We start from the raw sequence: 18,174 nt of genomic DNA, 5'->3' as shown, positions 1-18,174 counted from the left end.
AAAGAAATTTTAGCTCACTGCTATTTCTCAGTGCATGTATACTCTTGATTTCTCTCTGATTTCTTTCTAATTTCTCAGTCTGTTCATGTGTGATAAACAGAAATAAGCAAGCAGCGTTGCAGAAAAACACTTTTAGAGTGACGCTGAAACCAAAGATATTCATGACAAAATGAGGGATTTAAATATTCTTTCTTTTCTAGATGATATGTATTCATATTTTTCAGGTAAAGTCATGCAGAGTCTTCTTTTAAAGCCTCAGCATGAAGTTTAAGTTTACCTTCTGTTTATGTCACGTCATCTTCTGTGAGTTTATTGGCTGGATGCAAAGCAAAAATTAAATTACACCCTGGCTCATGTAGACCCAGACTTTCCCATTTTCTGATTACTCAAGTGCATGTAAAAGTGTTAATCGGATTATGGATAAAATCTGACTTGCTGCAGGTATCACATAGTTAAGTACATGTAAACGCACTCATAGTATGAGTATATTTTAGAAGCATTTAACCATAAGCCTTTAGATCTACATGGCTTTAAAATGATGAAACATTCACTTAGTAGGTGTGTTTTTTAACTGCTACTCTAACTTTCTCTGAAATTTGTTACTGTTATTTTAATATTATTATGCATTACTCACATAGTTGTATGTTTTCAGAACCCTGTGTGGTTATTAAAATAAATCCATTATCACCTGGTCCCTTCTGAATCATAACAAAGGATTATCAAGCTGCCTTTTTGTCTGTTTGAATATTCCTGAACAGCAAAGTGCTAAACTAAGTTAGCATCTGATTTTTGCAGTGGTAATTCTTCTTCATTATTCCTTTGCTACCTCAGAGTGCAACTTCCATTCAACGCCAAAATATATTCCAAAAGAGTGTGATGCCAAAAAAATATATATATATATATGAATACACACAAAAAAATTCCCATTCACTTGAGATTTGTGCCACACAAAAAAAGAAAATCAGTTTAGGTATGATACACATTATTTGTGTGACAGTGGACATGCAGTAGGACAGTAAGTGATGTTATTGGACTAATTTCAAGCTCACAGTAAGTGACCAGAATCCTGGGGGCACCACATGAGTCACAGAACTAGTTTATTCCTCCTCTCCACATCCTATTAACTAGCATATGCATGCAGGGTAAATCTCTGCAGACTTTGGCTCAGGGTCTGTCAGAGCTTCATCATCACTGTTTGTGCAGGCGCATGTGTGTATGTGTGTGTAATTAGCAGTTATTTGTGCTGGGTTTCACGTAACACTGTCATTAGTGGCACGCCAGATACGACCACCGGAAAAAAAAAGTGCACTCCCCTCGGCCTGGAAATTAACAAGGCCATTAGTACGCCCACTGTACTTCATCACAGCCTGGGCCGGAGGGAGGGAGGGAGGGAGGGAGGGAAAGAGGGAGGGATGGAGGGAGGGAGAGAGAGAAAGGATAGAGGGAGAAAAGACTGAAGCAGTAAGAGAGGCAGAGAAAGAAAGAGAAGGGAGGAAGAGGGGGATAAAATGAGAAAGGCAATGAGAGATGGATAAAGAGCGGGAAAGGGAGAGAAAGGATGCTGAGGATGAGAGGGAGAATGGAAGAGAGAAAGTGAAAGAAAGAATGGAGAAAAGAGGGATAGAAGGCCAAATAGGAAAAGAGTGAAAAGGATAGAGAAAGAAAGAGGAAGATGACAAGGGGGGTGGAGCGAGAGAGCAAAAGAATAGAGGGAGAAGAGACAGAAGTAGAAAGAGAGAAGGAGGGAAGAGGGATAAAATGATAAACAGACAAAGAAAGGGAAAAGTATAAAGGGAGGGATTTGGAGGGGAATGAATTATAAAGAGGAAGAGAGAAAGTGTAAAAGAGAAGGGAGAAAGAGGGACAGAAGGTGAAAGAGGAGAAGAGAGAAAAAATAGAGAGAGGAAGGGGAAAAGGACAAGAGAGAGGGAGAGAGTGAAGTGCTAGCATAAGAAAAGACAAGCTGAAAAAGAGACAGAGAGAAAAGAGAAAGAGGGAAGAGAGGGATAAAATGAGAAACAGAGAGAAAAGTATAAAGGGAGGGATGCAGTGGGGAATGAAAAAGAGAAAAATGAAGTGAAAGAGAGAAGGGAGAAAGAGGGACAGAAGGCAAAAGAGGAGAAGAGAGAAAAGAATAGAGAGAAAAAGTGGAAGAGAGAGGATGAGAGAGAGGGAGGGGTGGATAGAGCGAAAGTATAGCTGGAGAAAAGACAAGCAGAAAAAAAGAGAGAGAAGGAAGGTAGAAACAGAAAAAAGAGAAAAAAGGCAGAGTGAGAAAAGGATAAAGGAAGGGATGCAGTGGATGAGAGAAGAAAGAAAGTGAGGGAATGAAAGGAGAAAGAGGGAAAGAAGGCAAAGAGGAGAAGAGAGAAAAGGATGAGAGAGAGGGAGGGGTGGAAGGAGAGTGAAAGGATAGAGGGAGAAGAGACTGAATCGGAAAGAGACAGAAAAAGAAAACAAAGGAAGAGATGGGTAAAATGAGATACAAGCAATCAGACAGAAAAGGATAAAGGGAGGGATGGAGAGGTTCTGAGGGAGAATAAATGATACACAGGAAGAGAGAAAGTGAAAGAATGAGAGGAGAAAGAGATAGAAGGCAAAAAAGGAAAAGAGAAAAGGATAGAGAGAGAGAAAAAGGGGAAGATGATGGGGGAGTGAAAGGATAGAGAGAGAAGAGACAAAACTAGAAAGAGAAAGAGAAAAAGATAAAGGGAAGGATGCAGAGGATGACAGGGAGAACGAATGATCGAGCAAAAGAGAGAAAGTTAAAGAAAGAAGAGAGAAAGAGGAACAGAAGGAGAAAGAGGAGAAGAGAGGAAAGGATATAAAGACAAAGGGGAAGAGGACGAGAGAGAGTGAAGTATAGCGCAAGGAAAGACAAGCAGAAGGAGAGAAGGAAGGGACAGATGATAGAAGGAGGGGGAGAGAGGAAAGAGGCAGAAGCAGAAAAAGGAAGTGAGACAGAAAAGGCAGGAAGAATAAGTGAGAAAGGATAGGGAGGGATACAGGGACAAAACAATAGAAAGAGAGGAAGAGACAGAGAATAGAGAAGGAGAGAGAAAAATGGAAGAGAAAGAGAAAAGGGAGAGAGAAGAAGGAGAACTTTGAGTTGCCAGATTCTACTCATAGCTCCCCCATCGGGATTCACATAGTTAACATTACATGCATGTAAAACTTGAATTAATACTAGAATTAACCACTTTTGTTCTTTAAAGTCTGATTCAAAACTACATGAGGCCAAAAAACATTGTGAGGGTTTAATTCACTACTGAATGTATAAGAGAGGGATTTGTGATGGAGCTTTTATATTGATTTGATAGTTTGCACACTGGATTCATACTTATTCCCTCAAAGTCAAGGCAAAGTCATGGCATGGACTGCATGTAAATGCTTTTGGGTTCAAAGAACTAATCCTTAGATGTCAACTTCCATGTGGTATACAATTGAAATAGTATATAATTACATATTTAATTACACAACTATGACATGTAAAATATTTACATTTTACTTCAACAGGGATAAGTCAAAATGACAAAATGGCAAAAATGACGACAAAAAATAGGTTCTCACTAACTTTCCATCTTTCTGCTTACAAGAAAGTAGAGACTGAACGTTTAAAGCATTCACTTTCTGCTGAATGTCTGTACTTGTTCTAAAAAAAGTGAAAGCTACAGCATTCCACTGATAACTGTCACGCCTAAGGCTTAAGGCAAGTTTTTTGGTCTGCACTTTTGAGGCACCGTCCAAAAGCGGTCATCTACACTGCGGTTTTGCAGCCCAACCTCCAGCTTCCACTAACGAGCTCTGGGCCAGAGCAGGGTGCTAGGACAGACTTGTGACCCAGTCACAAGAGGGCTCGGCTATATATCAGCAAGCTTCCCTGGTGGCTATGGAGCTGCTTTATGGCTGTGTGGGGTGAGATAGAGATCAGGGAAGGCTTCATAAATTAGCTTCACTTTCTTTCAGTCACTGTAAGTAGCTCCTAGGGGGCGACATTTTTAGGACAAAGCAGACTGTGTCTTGTTAAAAATTTCCTCTGGATAAAACAACTGCATCTCCTGTTTCCTTTCACTGTGATAAACCATTTTGTGTAAAGGCTTTTGGGACATTAGTAAAGAAAAGGCTGTCTCTGAAGTGATGCCTTTAAAAGATTCAGTTTGGTTCTTCAAGGGTTCTTTAGTAAAGGCAATGGTTCTGTTGAGAGCCATGAGTTCTGTGTAGAGCCATTACATGCTTGGATGGTTCTTTGCATTATGAAATGTTTCTTTAACTTGATGAGAAATGTATTGTGTATGGTTCTATATAGAAACTTTTTTAAAGGGTTGTATATAGCACCAAGAAGTGTCCTCCTATTGTAATGTCAAGCTTGTAACAGTAGAACCCATAACCCATTTTTGTGCCTATATACAATCTTTTCCAAAGATGTACAGTACTGTGCGAAAGTCTTAGGCACCCAAGACTCATTTTCAAAATCTATTTATTTGTGTAGTGTGTGTTTATTTGCTAAGAAAAGTGTTAATATTTGAATAAAGGAAATTTATAGAATATTAATAATGATTATATACACACACACACACACACACACACACACACACACACACACACACACACACATATATATATATATATATATATATATATATATATATATATATATATATATATATATATATATATATACATATAGTATATATATAGTGATTTTATGGATTTTCAAGGAGGAAGCCCAGTATTATATGTAGTTAAAAAGCAACTCCTGGTTTGACCAATCAGTGCTTCAGTAAATTGTGCCCATGATGTAATTGATGATATTAACACGTCTCTGTGGTGGCTGTGAAGGTGTCAAGGAAAAATATGGACCCAGGAAATTCTTGTTACTTTTTATAGTTTTTATGTTTATTTGAAATATGAATATGATTTTATTCTAATGTATATTGTGATAAACTCACTGCTGAGGTAAATTGTTTAAATACGTGCTTAGATGCCTAAAACTGTCGCAGAGTACTGTGTAAATGTTCTATATAAAGGTTCTATATAGAAGCTTTTAAGTATGAAATGGTTCTAAATGGAACCAGTGCCTTTGCTAAAGAACTCTTAAAGGATCATCTTTTTACAGAGTGTAACATATGACTAACATTTTGAATGAATCAGTCAGTCTTCATACATTTATAGTTGCTATTTTGAAAGGTCATTCTGGTAGAACAAGCACATACATTTCATATATATCCATAACATATTAGCATAATACACTCAGTAATAGCCTATATTATAGTTTACATCACTTGACATTTGACCAGTTGTATGCAGAGTTATTTCTAGGCTAAAACATATACTGTTGCAGTGCTACCTGCCTCTGGGTTATATATCATCCATGTAAAGCTAATTCTCCATCTGATAATGCAGTGAAAGTCCAGTTTGGGTTTGATTATTCCCCTGACCTCTGGGACCCTCACCAGTGTTTGGTCTAAAAGTCATGGCGGTCCCATGGTACCCCTCTCATTGGCACTTTCCCCCTCATTACGATGAGAATGGCCACTGCTAATAAAGGCTGCCATTAACGTTTGCACATTCAATGGTATAGATGATGCTGTGCTAAGCATTTCCAAATGTTGGGGTTTGTGAGCCTGATATGAACACCTGACCTTCGTCTGAGTTTCTGCAGTTTCTTTTTTTCATTTATTTAAAGTGTCTTGAATGCTGGTGTGGTGTCACACCACTGAAATAGTAGCAGTTTATCTAAAAAAAAAAAAAAAAGCAAAAAAAAAAAGACAATGCATTAAGGCCACTGACTAAGACCACCATTCATGCCATGCTAATAGCATCTCTCCATTAATCTATTCATGGGCAACGTCTCTGAAGAACATTTTCTGAGGTCCACACCATTTTGCGGAAAGAGCTCTGTTGCTCTAATACATCCCAACAAAGAAGTGTATCGGTATCATAGCGATATATCATACTAGATATCTGCTTCTTTATATTTGGTTTGTCAGTTTGAATGTGACCAATCAGGTTGCTGATGCTTGGTAAAAAAAATTGTTTCCTTGATCCAAGTGCCAACATCAAACACATTCTGATTGGTTCATCCAGAGTTTAACTCTCTTGCTCTCTGTTGGTGTCTGTTGGTTAGCATTCCATAAAGTTTAGTTTCATTATAATGTAAGTCAAAACTCAGTCAAAAGTAGTGGATCTTTATCCCTGTACCTTGAAAAGTGGTGTGTCTTTGCCCACTCACCCCCTGTGGCAGCTCTTCTTGAAAGGAATGACGGCAATCAAACATGCTAGAAATGACTGCACAGTTCATATCAAGAAAAAGAAAGCTTTGGAGAACTTCAATTATGTAATTATATTTAATAGCACAAGGCCAAGTGCATTTAAGTGTTTCTGGACCTAATCTAAATCTAACCCATCAATTAAGCACTACTGTTTCACATTAGCAAGGTATAACATATATGAGCAAAACTTCCATGTTTTACAGTTCGGATAAAACATAGAATCCCTGTTTGAAGAATTGTTGCTCTGTATATTTTCTTTTCTCTGTGTGTTTCTCTATATGTTTACCTTCCATGGTGAAATGGAACGAATACCTGAATAGTGATTTCAGTATTTGAATGCTGGTACCTTAAATGCTTACCTGAAATCGTGAGTACCCATGCACATCTCTGTTCTGGGTTTTACAAATATGAGGGATTGTGGGTAATTAATTTTCTTACAAGTTCTTACTTTTTCTTTCTTTCTTACATATAAACACAATTCACTTGAAACCTTACTATTTGTACTGTTTCATATTCAAAGCATTTTCTGCATATGTCAACAAACTGGTTTTATAATGTTGAAAACATTACTTGCTTTCAGACTTTTGAATGGTAGTGAGTGCACATACCTGTGGTAGCTGTGCCCATTCGGACTGTGACGCTGGGTGTAGAGCAGCAGGTGCATGTAGCTGTGGCTCTAAAGAGCTCAGCAGCGGTACGGAAGAGAGCTGAATTAACGTGGATTTAACGGAGGCGGTCGGCTGCGGAGCGGGGTTTATAATGCTTATTACCACTCGCGCTCAAATAATGAGCTGCATTATAGACCTGATGGTGTCAGATTAGAGAGATTTAGAGACAGCCACACACAACGAGAGAGAGGGAGAGAAAGTAAGCAGAATGAAGGACCATATTGTAATGCATTCCATGATGGCAGGTTCAGTAAAGCTAGAGACCTGCAGAAAAAATATAGAGGGAGAATGAGAGGGGGAATTAAAGGAAGGCATTGCCACTGCCTTCAGGTTTTTGATTTTAGACTGTACCATGTTTCGTTTTAAATATACTGTGCTGTGCAAAAGTCAGAGACCACCCTTCATTCATTTACTTTCCAGTCAAAACAGCCATTAAGTATAAGTTACTTATTTTTCTGAGATTAGATGTAAGATGAACCACTTGCATAAGAACGAAGAAAGTAGGCAAAAAATAAAAATATGCAGGATCCAAAACTGGAGTGGAAGTAATATTAAAAGATACAGAGAAAACAGGCCTGTGCAACCATGCAGGACATGGTAGACCACCTTCAGATAAACAGTTAAAGCTTTCATTTTAGTAAGAGAGGAGAAAATCAAGCTTTCAGGAATCCAAATCTCAACATCACTGAATGTGTTTGGGATTAATTGGATCGTGAGAACCACAAAATGGAATAAACTTCTAAGGCTGAACTGGAGGTGTGGAAAAATATACCTGCAGATTTCTAAAAGTAAGTCTCTGGGGCAGAATGGAAGCTACAATAAAGGCAAAGGCTGAACACACTAAACATTGAATATTTTGATGCTACATTTAAGTGTTGAAGCTTAAGTATTATATGCTATAAAAATTCATTTTTTTGCTTTGATTCCTGACACCGTAAATCGAATAGATAGTTTGGCTGTTTGGCCTCGAAATTAAACAAATAAAGGGTAGTCTTTGACTTTTCCACAGCACCGTATTGTCAGATACATCTAAGATGTCGTGAACCCAAGTATTTCTTTCCATATCAAACAAACAATTTAAAATCGCTCCAGTCAGGGAACCATTATGATGACCTACAAAACCACCAAATAAATATATTTGACAAATACTTAGTAGATATATCGCTGTTGTCGGAAGAAAACCTTGTATCTCCAAAATGGAAACTTTACAGGAGAAGGAAAAAAACAATGGAACCAGACATTTTTCCCAGTCATTTTGGGTCAGTTGTTTTAGTCCATTCATCATGAAATGAATATATAATGTAAAGGGTATCAGGTAATTTCAAATTATTTTTAAAAATGAAAAACGTCACAGATGGAGATGCGAGGTTTTCTTCCGACAGCAGCGATATGTTACAAATGACTCAGCTTGCCATATCTCCTTATTAAAAGAATATGCAATTACTTATCTTTTAATTATCACATGCCATGTTCTCTATTCAATGTTTCGTTAATGTTGGTGTATATGCCATGTGTTACAACTTATAAATTTCCTAGTTAATTAAATCAGCCTTTCTTCACCTTGTCTTTGCTATTTTAACACCCTTATTTTAGAAGTTCCCAGTAGTCATAGTGTAGCAGAAGGATTTTTTAGTAGTTTATAGTTGTAATCATCATTAGCCTGTAGAGATTGGCAAGACTGATCTTGCACAATGGAAAATATGTGCAGTTACATATTGTAGTGTTACATAAGAGTGTGCATCAGACCTTTCTTATTTTCATCAATTAGTCAACATTTCTGGTGCTAGATATGCTAAATAGTACGATTTCACAGTTTTATCTTCATGGTTATTGAGTCATTGTTGAATCTCCCTTTCTAGCATTCCAAAAGTGCAGCATAGCTTTAATTTAGATTTGCTATCGTCACTGTAATCAAATGACAATATTTTGTGAAATCTCCCTGCTTCATTTATCTGCAGGACAGAGGTGATTGGGTAGCTTATCCATGATGGGTGGTAATAAGTATTGTGATAACAGACCAAATGAGGATAAAGTGCTGGTGAGAGAAATGACCTTGAGTAACCCTCTTCATTTCTCATAGATCCTTTTCATCATCACTGCCTCTGAGAGGACAATTATGCTGAAGGTGGACAATTGCCTACTACACTATGTATTGCCTACTATCATTGTGTTTGCAATGATCTGTCTCGAGGTTTGAACCATTTCTGTTTAAGAAATTATGGACAGTAATTTTATTATAGCTTTGTTCTCCATGACAAATAGATTTCTCAGTCATTGTGGAATCTTCTACAGCTCTGTTCACCATTCTGAACTCATCTAATGTTTCATCCTACCAGTTATTTAAAGGCTGTGATGTTGTACAGGATTACCACGTCATACATTTATCGGCAACAAATCTTGTTTTGTGTCTTTGAAAAATAGGTTCTAAACTTTTGAACGGTGCTGTGTATTTTAATGAGCTACTCTAAGTGCCCAAAGCATTTCTCAGAAGTGAATGTTTAGTGATAAGAGCCTGCAGGAACACCTCAAAGGGATTTAAGTCCTTCATACTCACTATGAGGTTCGCTCATCTCTCTGTTCTTTCCGTTTCCCCTCATCTATTCAGTCCTTTCACTTTTCCATCCTTCCTTCTTCTTTCCTCATTTATTTTCTGTCGTTCCTCCCCCATCCTTCGTTATAATCACCTCCTCCAGCAGATTTAATCACTCCCTTGCACACTGAGACTGATATTTCCCAACTCTGGCCTCGTTTGATTAGTTAGATACCCTGGTGGCTTGGAGTTTATCTCTCTCTCTCTCTCTCTCTCTCTCTCTCACTCACTCTCTCTCTCTCCAGTAGTATCCATCCTCTTTCTTCAATCTGCTTAAGCTGAGGTTACATTACATGAGTTCTACTTTGATTACAGCCATAGTCTGAGTCTGTGCAGGCTCCAGTCTGCAGATTTTGGGCAGTGTGCATATTGGGTAAAATGTAGGAGGGCTAAAAACTCAAATTTCCTGCCTCCTGATCTAGGCTAGTTTTTTCCACTGAAATTAGAATGTAATCTGGTATTGTGTGCTGGTGAGCGGCTCCACTCTAAATGCATCCTGTGTAGTGAAATAACTAATGGAAGTTGGGATTTAAAAATGGGTGAAACTGTTATACCTGCCCATAATTCTTTTGCTATTGGAGTCTTTTATTAATGGGAGAGTAACTTACACATGGGATCTTTAATATTCAGGCATAACAATCATTTCAAATGACAAATAGCTTGCCTTTTTCAAGCTTTTAGCATTTTAGAGGTTGTGTATACCATTTAAAAACAAATTTGTCAAGGGTTATTAAAGACAGTGGTTCTATACAGGACCCTGGGCTATCATAACAACTATTTAAATGCCTTAATGGTTCTTTGCATGATCAAATGATGTTTCTCTGTGATAAAAAAACAAGTTCTGTATGGTTCTTTAAAAACCCTGTTAAATGGTTTTATATACGTAACACCAAAAAGGGGTCCACTGATGTTGTTAAGGAACCTTTTTTACAGTATTATGTAGAACCCTTTTTTGCTAAGAGTGTAGTGTATCTAGAGCTTTGGTGGAACTGCTATTTTAGAGGTTTTTCAAAGCTGTCAAACTTTGGTCAGTGGCCCCAGTGGTCAGCCCTGTTCATCACTCAACCAGCTGCGATAATTGTAGGGCTAGACAAAGGCAGTTTGATTGTGAGCAAGCAGCACAATACCTCTGCGATTCCAGCAGCCCTTGCATTAGCATTGATTGCATGGAGTCATGGCAGTAATTGTAAGTCAGGAAGCAGGAAGACAGAAACTAACAGCGAGGCGCACAATGATGCAGTCGAGCTGTGGCATGTTACAGGAACCTGATTAAATCAAGTGCCCTGTGTAGTGTTACAGATGGAGCGGGCTGCTCCTAATACCACCGCTCCGTAAACCCGATTCAGGTAGAAAAACAATATTCCAGCAACATTAGCTACCTGGATATTTCCATAATAACTATGCTGGTGCAGTAAATTACAATTGCTGAGTAGGTTTTGAGAGGAGAGTTGGTGAACATGACACTGAGGCTTATGCTATGAGACTCTTAGAATCTGCATTTAAACATGCTGTTTCCTACATCTACAAGTGTTTATTCCTAAAGATGCAATATGTAATTTCAGCGGCAGTATCAGTCATCTCACAACTAGCTTTCATCTAAAGAGCAGAGAATGTGGTAGAGATGTTTTTTATCATGGCTGGTGTGATCTTGTAGCACGGCTGATGCTTGAAAGATACATTTGAAGATGTATTATTCTAAAACTGCTATAAATTATCCAGCAACTACTACGAAACAAGTGTATAAGTCACGTAACTATGAAAGTGAGAAACTGAATTGTGAGTTTGGTTTGGTTTACTAGATTTGGAAAGCATAGTGTAGGACTCCAAATCTCAATTCCAAAAGTTAGAACAGTATGTGAAGTGCAACCTGTGTTTGTGACCTGCATTAAACATAAACAGTGGAAGATAAAATATTTGTTTGTTTATTTATATTATAAATAAATATTAAAGTATTTAAGGTTTTTTTTTTCATTCTGAAATTGATGTCTATGTTCGAAATAAATTAGGACAAGGGATCTTAGACTAGAACTATTGTGAAATGATCAGAAAACATCTTAAGCAGATACTGTCATGCTTGAGTATGAAAGGAGCATCCAGGAAAGGCCTAATCCTTTATGAGCAGGGATGGGTCGAGGCTCACCACTGCAGTCCAGATCTTCCAAAATGTGTGACACATTATGAGGCACAAATTTCAATTTAAAGGCCCCATATCCTACATTATTCTCACATTTATTTTTTAACACTTGTATCCTTTTATGTTCCAAAATCAGTCATTCAGTCTGTTTTGGTATCTAAGCCTCTAAGACTGGCATCGTGATGGTCAAATGCATCTGTCTCAAAGTAGACTTTATGCTTTTTTTTTTTTTTTTTTTGGAACAGTGGCATTATTTAAATGGAATATGATTGGTTGTCCTGTGTTGGGCCTTATTCACAAAGCAACATAGGTTAAAACACTGTTTCCACTTTCAACTTTTCAACTTTTAATGAACTAAAGTGCTATAGGCTAAATACATGGGTATTTGTAAATGTGTAGCATTTTGTGACATCACAAAAACAGTTAATTTTTGCAGCTTAGATTCCACAAATGGACTGTGTGAATGGAGAATAGCTGCCTTAAAATTTTGGATTAATTGAACTTTGAATGGCAAATTAGTGAAAAAAGAATCTGTATTTTATGCCTTACTAATGTATTATTCAGAGTTAAATTTCACATTTTATTAGCATTAGTATTTCAAAAACCCATTACTGTCCCAGCTCTCTTTTACATTTCATCGCTTTCCCTGCTTTAACACATCCTCTTCAGTAAGAGTAAGTGGCTGTTAATGGGCTGTTTAGTTGTATCAGGTGTGTTTAGGACAGGGAAAACACAGAAATGTGCAGAGCAGTGGGTGTCGCATTAGGATTGGGAAACACTGGTCTTCTACCGCTAGCAGACCAGAGTGAAGCCGCTACAGGATAAATAAAACTTTTCTGGTAATGTAATGCTCTGCAAGCGTGATATAACCCTGCTTGCCATTTTTGACATTAATCGCTGTTGGGTAGTGAAAAGAAGCTGGTCTGAGGTCAGCAGCCTCTTACAGGGCATGATGACAGACATGGGCTGAAGTGGATGAGCAGGTGTTCTGTGAGCATGAGCGCAGCGATGCAATTGGCCGGTTCCAGCAGCGTAATGATCCGATTGGCTAGTTTTAAGAAGCAGCTGATGGCCCTTTCCCAGAATGCTTCAGCAGCTCCGTGTGCTCGCACCTGCTGGGCTGCACAAATCTCCACTAATGATGCTTCCATCCTAGGAGAGCGAGAGAGAGAGAGAGAGAGAGAGAGAGAGAGAGAGAGAGAGAGAGAGAGAGAGAGAGAATATGATGGATGGCTTTTCAGATGTTGGCCAGGACAGGCATGTTTCAGGTTTGGACACTTGGCTGTTGGCTGACAGCTACCATCGTATTTGTACCTGCATCATTTGACACACAGGTTGTGGAGCTTTCCTTCTTAAACGCAATGTACAGACACATCTGTCTCATCTGTTTTAGAGTTGAGATTCAGAGTTAGTTTTATTTCGCCATGTATTGTGAACATACAGAAAATGTGTTCCAGTTGTTCCAGTGTTCCAGATTTATTCAAGATCTCTGAGATGTAAACAAAGTCATTCAGAATGTTTTGATGATGTTTGTAGAAATACACAGTGTATTTCTAAACGTTTCATGTAATGGCTTTGTGTAATGTAGCTTGTAATATAATGCACCACTGTGAACAATTCTTATGTGGTGAGTTTTTCTAGAATAGCACATTTCACATCTAAACACTCTGATTGGCTCTGTTTATATAACATACCATTTAATTATCCAGAAATCTTGAAAAATTTGGAACTAACAGGAAAATAAAAGGAGATAGAAAAGAAATATACAAAAAGTGAATTTTTGGATGCGTATGTCTGTAAAATGTGGTAAAACCCAGTATTATTTGCAATATTATACTGAATTATTTGTTGTTGCATTCAGTTCAGGTGAAAGAACAGCAGTGTTTTGGTGAAAGTGGTTTTTGACCAATAATTCATGTATACAGGCATGAGAGGAAGAGAGAGAAGAATGTGTGTGTGTACTGTTTCTGCTCTTGTGTGTAGTTAGCAATGGGAGTGGGTTAGTCTTCAATTCAACTGAAGTAATTAAAGCAGAGACACAATTTAATTAAAGTAGGACATTTGGGTGCAATAAACAGAGAGTGCTATTTATCATGTCCTCCATCAATTAGAGGGAGCAAAGAGGCTGACCAGAAAGGCATAGCCATCTCACACTTTACCCATTTAGCTGTTTAGCTATTCTGTCATATCTGCAAGACACTTAATCTGCGCCATTCACTTCATGCACACTAAGGAGCGGGCACCTTCGTCATGCGACCATGCAGTGTTTCATAAGAATCGCTCCTTGAGAGCTCCTTTAATAGGGGCCAAAAGGTGCAGCTCATTGCAATGCAAATGAGGACTTCTGCAGAATTACTTAAACAAGGTAACCGCTTCTTTTCTTCTGTTTGTTTTGCAAAAGTTTTCTAATTGCACTTTTAAAATATACACAGTGAGAACTGGAATTTGCTGACCTGAGCTATCACTCTGGGAATTGTTATTATTTTTTTAAATGATAGAGTTTATGCTCATGTCAAAACAATGGCTATTCATGAGTGATATAGCATGTGTGGGCTATGCTAATGAACACTAATCCACTCTGCATATGGAAAAGCACATTGGACCACCAGTGCACAGATCCATCAGTTCCAAAACAAATTAGCATACGTAATTAAATGATGACTCTTTTCTGCTATTTTGGTCTTAAAAGCATAGTTAAAGTGCTTAAAGACAACAAATGGCAAGCCTGCATATCATTGGAGATAATTTGTGCACAGGGACAAAAACAGGAAAATGAGAAATGAGTGAAACGCAGAAGCCAAGAGAGAAAGAAAGCATGAGATGCAGTGAGTGGGTGGAAGAAGAGGGGGAGAAGTCAGGGGAGGAGAGAAGTTAAAGAGAGGGACAGAGGAACGAGTGTAGGCGGATGGTCAACCTGGTATCGGAGAGAGAAAAGGAAAGAGTCTATCTGATCTAATTGTGTGTATACGTGGTGCTTCAAAGCTTCCATTACTGCAGCTCACTTCTGAATGAAGAATAAAGCTCATCTTACTCATTAAAGTGGAACACATTTACATTCACACCCATATCCATATCTTTGCTCTTTCTTATGCAGACCAACACTCCTGTCTTTGTGTGGTGTTTCCCTGTCCTACTGTGTAACTACAGCTAAATTGTTTTTAACATGTCTGTTTCAAGTATGCCCAAAAAACATAGCCTCAGTAGACAAAGGCTAATCTTTGGCCTCCTTTACTGCAATTTATTTGGGCAGAAATGCCCTTTTCCTTGTGCAGAGCAGCCCAGTGTTATTGCAAGTATACATGCTTTCATTATCTATATCAAATAGCTAAATACTTGTTTATGTATTAACATGTTTACATAGGCATTGTAATAGTAATCAGGGGTAATAAATGGGCTGCACACCCTGTAAACAATAAAAGAAAACAGCCGATGAAAAAAATAGCACACAAAACTTTACATTCAATGTTTGTCCTACTGAGAGATCATTAAACATTTAAAGCAAAAATTAAGTATGAAGGTTTGTGTTCTTCTGTGAACCTGATAAACATATGAACTGTAAAAAAAAAAAAGTGGATGGATCTGCCGTTGCTTGCCATTCAGACCTAAAAGTAAAGATCAAATGTGTGTCAGTAGTATGTGTTAACAAGGTTTGACTGCCAGTAAAGACTGTTCCGTTACATAGACACCCCGGTATGCATTGATCTGTTATGAAATCATATAACAACTTTCATTCCTCTATTGACTTCTCTGCTGCAAATATGGAAAGAGCTGTTGAGAAATTGAATGCTCGAGTAAATTTAGTTTAGTCTCATTATCAGCTGCAGCCACTGAATTTTACAAAAGTAAAAGTAAAGCTCCCACTACACACTTATCAGGTTTGACATGGCTTTAAATAATGAGTGTTTCATTATAGAAAAAACCTTCAGGAGAGAGCTGAAGTGCCACATACAGTAACTGTGTTGTTTCAAAAAAAGAGGATGAAATGGTTGGTTTGCAATCTAAATAGTCTGTATGCTAGCTAGCTCGTGTAAAGCTAACCCAGCTTTAGTGAATGTGGTCTGTAATCTAGGTTAGCTGACGACTTCAGCTATAATAGCTATTGAGCTATTCAAAGACATTTTAGCCAACTGTTTCAAGCTGTTTTGCCATTCATTGCGTGTATCACTTTATTCTGTCCATCAGACTGAACGGTTTTCTACAAGGAAAGGCTCGTTATTTGATGCTATTTCGAGCCTTACACTGCTGCGAGCTGTAGGAGAACAGCCTTGCAGTATTGACTGCAGGTCATGAACCACATTGATGTTAGTGGCCCTAATTTAATCAGTTTTGTTCATGTTTAATTTTAGGCTGAAATTTCTTCATGTCATCATCTCTGACACATAATTGTAAGCAGAAAAGAAATGCATTGAATTTATGTGAACTAAATGATAAAATTGTTCTGATGTGATATATTTTGATATATAAACTTTAGTCGTAATAACACATTTTTGTCTTTCAGTTTACTCACTTTTGATAGAAATTGTGTTGACAATATTTTCTGAATGTAAAAATGATTGACACATTTGAATGACATTAATTACCTTCGTTTTTTTGTAGTTGTTGTTTTTGTTTAGGGATGCTGATTGCCCTCTTTTAGAAAAATATGACTATAACACCAAATGGACAGCATTTTGCAAAACACTATTCAGTTTCTTTCGTATCAGTGACACTCGATATGAGTTTGAATTATTATGACCAATAAAATGGCTTTTTTGCGTGGACATTTATGGGTTTGTGGTCAAGCATTAAGCCTTCAGCACATACATCACCATCAGATAAGACATCACTGCCGGCTCAGGCTTCAGACTCTAACTTTGGAGCAGTCAACATCAAAAATGAATCAAAAAATATTTAAAGTAAAGCACAAAATTTAAAAGGATACATTTAGAATGACTCCTGCTATATAGGGTAAGATGGAAGGCTTGGTGGAGGTAGGGAGGGAGAGAGAGGCAAAAAGTTTGAAATGAGAGTCATAATGCCTCCCGTATTGAATTGTTTGTGTATTTTTATTTCTTTACTCATTTATTTATGCATTTGATTCTTTGCTACTTGCTTAAGCACTCTGAATGTATTCAAATAAGCAGAGAAAGTAGAGAGAGAGGGAGAGAGCACATTACTTAATTTTAGCTCAAGCTTTTGGACAGCTCTCAAGGCCTGGCTGCATGATTGCGTTGATGATTGCTATGTGAAACTTCTGCATAACATTTTCTGCTATTTTTATACTTTTTGGAAAACTCCTGTTTTGGTGTGAACATGCTTATTTTATTAAGATTAAGTGACACTTTTTAATCCCACAAATGGGGAAATTTCACCCCCGCATTTAACCCATCCGTGAAGTGAAACACCAGAACGGTGGGCAGCCCTATCCACGGCACGGCACCCGGGGAGCATTTGGGGGTTAAGTGACTTGCCTCAGTCATGGACTGTCGGCGCTGGGGATTGAACCTGCAACCCTCCGGTCACAGGACCAGTTCCCTAACCTCCACCCCACAACTGCCCCCTTATATTGAATTGGATATAATTGCATAGTTCTGTGCAATTCTATTCTATTCCTGTCATTTTGCTTATGTTTTGTATAGGTTGTACTTATTTTTTTATTTCCTACAGTGTTTTACACATAAACTTATGCGTGTACATTGTTAGATAAGGGGGAATACATATGTATTAATCATCTAAGCATAAAAGCTAGTCTAAAAAATGCTATGACAAGTAAATTGAGGAATATTCTACACAATTTATAGTTCACTATTCAAATTTGACTAAAATTTGTGTTAAGACCATGTTACAGTCAGATCTGTTTAGAATAGAAAACATTTTCACAGGTGTCCTCAGACTTTTGGACTGCACTGTTTATCATCGCTGTCCAAAGAAAAATACGTATCTCCATTTTTAAGTTTGTATATCATTTGAACCTGGTGGCATGGCTGTCCTTTACATCATGAAATTCCATGATGAATTGACCAATACAAATGCTCCAAAATTGTTTGAAACTCTTCACAGTGACCTACAGTAAAAGAATGTTTTTGTCCCTCTCTTGTAAAGTTACAACTTTGGAGATGCTTGTTTTTTTTGTTGTTTTTTTTACAGTAACAATATGTAATAATATAGCCTGTGTGTATATACTATGTACGCACATGTAATCTAACCTGAAACTTAAACTTAACCTCAGCAACCCAAAGAGAAATTGTTTAAATTTCTTAGATAATGTATTATAAATATATGACCTGCAAAGTCCTAAAAATGAATAAAAACAAAGATTTTTACACACACTTCTTCTTCATGTCCTCCAGAGACTGATAAGGTTGTGAGTTTGATGCTCAGTCATGGTCAGGCTCCCTGCCTATCAGTTTGATTTAACCATATTCGTTCCCTCTGCGGCCTCTCCTCTGCTTTCACTTTGAGTTCCAGTTTGTCAGGAGCAAAGTGCTTCACTTTGGAGAGAGTTTAATTTACACCATGGCCTTGACCCAG

The 18,174-nt window shown here is 37.7% G+C and overlaps 1 protein-coding gene across 11 annotated transcripts in view; it reads left to right on the top strand.

Annotated features, from left to right (window-relative positions):
• Positions 1–18,174, top strand: part of nrxn2b (neurexin 2b) — an 863,803-nt gene that overhangs the window by 336,559 nt on the left and 509,070 nt on the right. The window lies entirely within an intron of this gene.

The sequence above is a fragment of the Pygocentrus nattereri genome, chromosome 22 (genome assembly GCF_015220715.1).
Source record: "Pygocentrus nattereri isolate fPygNat1 chromosome 22, fPygNat1.pri, whole genome shotgun sequence".
Taxonomy (NCBI): domain Eukaryota; kingdom Metazoa; phylum Chordata; class Actinopteri; order Characiformes; family Serrasalmidae; genus Pygocentrus; species Pygocentrus nattereri.
This window is presented reverse-complemented; position numbering and strand designations above follow the sequence as displayed.